The sequence below is a fragment of the Vigna unguiculata genome, chromosome 5, assembly GCF_004118075.2.
Source record: "Vigna unguiculata cultivar IT97K-499-35 chromosome 5, ASM411807v1, whole genome shotgun sequence".
Taxonomy (NCBI): Eukaryota; Viridiplantae; Streptophyta; class Magnoliopsida; order Fabales; family Fabaceae; genus Vigna; species Vigna unguiculata.
In genome coordinates, this window is record NC_040283.1 from 19,729,529 (window position 1) to 19,734,767 (window position 5,239).

Consider the following 5,239-nt stretch of genomic DNA (forward strand, 5'->3'; position numbering starts at 1 on the left):
CATCACATATAAACTTGAATTGTAATGTCCAATTAGGTGGCTTGATGATAGGAGTGGTGATGAGTGTAAGACCCGAGAAATTTAAATAATTAAATAAATAATTATTTAATAAATGTGGGTAATGGGAGCCTTTATGGCATTAATGCAAATTGTTATGATGTGTAAAAGTACTAGCTCAAGTGGTTGAGAGTACTTGGTTGTGTGAGAGGACTTGGATTCAAGTCCTATGTATGCCAATTGTATGATATTTTAAAATGTGCATTATTTTAATGTTATGATTGAATGTGAGTAGTGATAATGTAAGGAATTATCACAAAACATGAATTGGTTGATTTCGTTGTGCACATGCTTTGTGATTGAATGGTTATGGGTTTAAACCTTGCTAAGAACGAATTAAACTTTCTTTTTGCCAAATTTTCTTTTGGCAAGAATATGAAAGGGTAAAGAAACCCTAGCTGCAAGATGGGCAGCCTATTGGGTTGAGAGACAACCAAATAATGCTTCTTGAATAGCAATTAACATCAAATTATAGCCAATTTCGTTTTCCTAGCATTAAGCGTAATTAAGGACTAGTTAATGGTCTAATTAAGGGGGAGAAAAGGAGAGCGAGGGTTGCAATTGTAGAGTGCTGGAGGAGGACGAATTTCAGAAGAGAAAACTGATTTTTGGGTGAGAAAAGAGCTGAACTTATTGGGAAGAGCAAAGGAAGGTTCTTGGGTATCATAAAGCTAAGGTTAGAAGACCTATTGGAGCAAGGATTTCCAAGTTAGGGGAGTTCTTTTGCTTGTATATATGATCTGTGATTAATTTCATGTCACACTGTATGAATATGATGCCCTTTGCATGATCAAAATCCTGTTGCTTTTGCGTTTCTGGAAAATTCCCAAAGCCACCTGGTGGCTTTGATTGTACTACCAGGTGACACATGAGTGATAACCCAATTTTGGCTTTCGAGATGAACCGCCTGGTGACAAGCGTGAGTTCGTGGCGATGCAATCGTGTTTGTGTTCTGGGTGAGTTTTGAATCTTGTGATGGATTGGGTTCTCTGAGATTCATGTGCATGATGAGAAATCATGAAAAGTATGAATTTACGAATGCTGATAGGTATGGATAAACCTTATGGTATGAATGAGAGATGTTCAATTGTGTTAATCTTGATAGGGTTTGGGAAAATGAATTCGTAATTTGATTACTTAAGTATATTCGTGAATCAATCACGTTATGATTTGATTAGTATTATGTTATTACTTAATAAAATAAGATAATAATATTAAATGTTCATTTATTAAGCTCCGTTTTCCAAAACATGGGAAATATAAAACTTTTATTACATCCGAAGTTAACTCAAATCCATAAAATTTAAAACTCAATTATAATGTCTACAGGTAGTAATATGAAATATTACAAATTCTTTAAAAACACATAAAATATAAAACTTTGAGAAAGTACTCTCCCAACTAGCCCCGCTCCGGCTCTATGCCTCACCAGATCCACCTGCAACATCGACGGCTCCCGTGTACCGCGTACACGATCATCGCCAAACACAAGCAGATAGGGTGAGCTAACAGAATAAAACATATGCATCAATTTATATAACAAAACACACACAATCCAAGGATCCTCATCCTTTGATCACACATCGCATGGCCACCACCATGTAATCCATGTTCTACGTCTTTGGTTGATAATCTCAAGCTATCGTTATTGTCCAACCTACAAGCCACCACTTGTAGAACACATGCGGGAACACTCGTTATTTCGTGCCACAACTCAAAGAATGCTCGTGTTACCCTCCATTCTGAGCCACAACTCTAGGAATACTCCATCATCTGACCCTTGAGATATCGCCCAAAGCCTCGTAGATGACACACATCCAAAGCAAACAAAACCCAATGTCTGCTTCATCAAAAATCACCTGACGCTCCACACGAGTCGCCAGGCGCAAAAGACTTCCAGATCGCCTGGTAGGGGACATGTGCCGCCAGGCGCCAAGCGCCTCTGATGCTACTATTTCCACAAGTATCGCCTTGCGGGAAAGCGCTTATCGAGAGGTGCAACACACTTCAATTCTCTACTAGTTTTGTAGCCATCGCTTGGCGGTCAAATACCACCGCTAGGCGCTACACCACTACTTGTACAATACTTGTTTTTCAACACCCATAACAAGTAAAAACAATCCATTCACATTTCATATATATATATATATATATACATATATATATATATATATATATGTATATGTATGTATATGTATATATATATATATATATGTATATATGTATATATATACATATACATATATACATATATATATATATATATACATACATATACATATATATATATATATATATATATATACATACATATACATATATATATATATATATACATACATATATATATATATATATATATATATACATACATATACATATATGTATGTATACATATATATATATATTCTCACTTTTAAATCATGCTAGCATTCAATTCTAACTTATGAATAACGCATGCTCAAACAAATATAAGCAACAACACTTTAACAATTTAAACACATGATTCTATACACCAATGCAAATTAATATTGACACACATACATTCACCAATAATCAATTCTCAGCATTTGACTAACTCAAAGGAATATTCAAATTGTTAAAGACTTACCACATAACTCAATCATGCTTCATTACAAGTTACTTGAAATTATCAAGAGCTTATTCATGTATTTCAAAGACTCCAAAATAAGCATAATTGAGTAACTTATATCTCTAGCTACTGTCCTCCAAACCTACTCTCCACCGTTCAAAGTGAAGAACTACATGTTATGGACCACCTGTCAAAGGTTCATATAAATCAATCGGTTAACGAACCGGGAAATGCAGTTTTACGAAAACTGCGCAAACCAGAAAAAAATGGTGGAACCTAGTGCCCAAAAGTGAGGAAGGTGGCACCTGGCGGACTATTCTACCACTGGGCGGTTCCTGTTCTGCGAAAAATACGAAAAATAGCGTTTTTCGTGAATCAGAGCACCATGCATCATTAGTATGGCGCATGGTGGCCAATTGGGTGCCGTCAGGCGGTTCCTGTAGTTCCAGGAATCCTGCAACTCTTCCCTTGCGCCTGCGAATCTGAGCAAGCCCAACCATCCCGATTTCCTTCAATTTCAACTCAATACTCACCACTCAAAGATTTAGGATCACAATTAATCCCTTAAAACTTTTAATCAACGAAATTCCATTAATATTACACATTCAATTTAGTCCATCTCTAAATTCCCATTTTCACAAACCCTAACACGACGTCCATAAGGTTCTCTTTCAATTTAACCACCAACCACGTATGATTCAATGGAATACAACTAGTAATCATTCTCGCACAGTGACAACAACCTTTTTCCCCGATTAGAATCATCCCCAGACACCTAGAACATTAAAATCGAACCAAAAGCTCGCGTCACCTGGCGGGTCAATCACCATTGTCAGGCCCTTCATCCAGAAAACCCAAAATTGGGTTGAACAGCAAGCATCGCCTGGCGATACAGTTTCTGCCGCCAGACGGTTCCACTCGAAACCCAGAAAATCACACACCAGCATATGCGTCGCCTGGCGGCAGTTCATCGTTCGTCAGGTGGTTTTTGGGAATTTTCCAGAAGCACAAAATCTAAAAATAATATATTGCAAAGAGCATACACAATCATGCTATAATTCATGTAATTATTCAAAAACATAAATAAAAGCGGTCCAGCTCTCCTAACCTAGTTTCTTTGCTTAAGTCTTGAAATTTATTCAAGTCTTTGTGCATCAAAAATCCAACCCTTGACTCCTTCCAACTTGCTTCTAATCGTCTGAAATTGTTCTCCAATTCACTCTCAATCTCCACTTTTCAGTGCAACAGAGTTATGTCTCCTCAGAGTACTCCTTTCTCACTAAATTTCCCATTACCCTCACTTTCAAGCCTAGTTTTATTGCCATAATGACTAAAACGAAATTTTCCATTAAGTTAGGCATAATTATCATTCAATGGTTGTTTTACACTTCTTTTTTAAGCCTCCTTAGTTTATCTCACACAGCTAGGGTTCTTTTGTCCCTTCAATTTCATGCCAAAAATAGATTTTTCAAAAAGAAAGTTTAATTTGGTTCTACCAAGGATAGAACCTCTAACCATGCCAAATCCATGCATAACCATCAAACCAATTCATGTTTCTTGATAATTTCTATAAGTATAAGATTATATTATCCCTCTTCACACTCAACATATTATTACTAAAATTACATGATTAAAATAACGCCTAAATGGCATGCATATGTTTCGAACCCAATTCCTCTCAATCCAAATAAGTACTCTCAACCATTTGAGCTAATACTTTACCACGTCATAAACCTTAACTTTAAATGCCATAAAGGCTCCACTACCCATATTTATTATATAATTATTTATTTACTTATTTAAATTTTATGGGTCTTACATTCCCCCCACCTTATAAAATTTTCGTCCTCGAAAATTGAGCTTACCTGGGGAAAATGAAGATAGGATTGCCTCAACTTACCTTTATCTTCAAATTCTCCCTTCCTGGTCTCTACCCTTTTATTTCAACCTTCAACTCATATGTTTACCCACTTTTCCTCCCGAGCTTAGTCCTATGTTAAATTGTGGTATCAATTTAACTCTTCCACCCTATTGCATAAACATGGGCTTACACCTCTTCTTGTTCTAACTTTTAAATTCAATTCCTCTTACCAAACTTGTAGTGTTAGCCCCAAGAACTTATCCTTGAAAATCCCTCCGCCAGACGCGTTGATTATGAGTTTTGACTTCACTTCTTAGGCTCAACAACCAACTTATTTTTCCTTCCCATTGAGATATCCTTATGCGTACTCGCATCTTCGATCAAGAGATCTTCTCAAAGGTCCTACCTAACCCTTGCAAAACAACAGATCAAGTTTCACCTTGATTTTGTAGTCAGCCACTACAAATAACACATACATATCACAAAACAACAAAAACCTAATAAGAAAGGTATAGGAGACAAACTCAACCTACCACTTTTCACTCTTTTACCAAAACCTTTAGAATTAAGAAAGGATTCTATCTCAGATATAGTCATGATTGTGCACCCTCATCACCCTACCAAGACATTTTATGTTCTTAATACTTCCAGTTCACAAGTTCCTTTCCCTGCGCACCAACGCTTCTTGGAAAGAACCTCTCCCATTGCGCACCAACGCATCGGGAAAG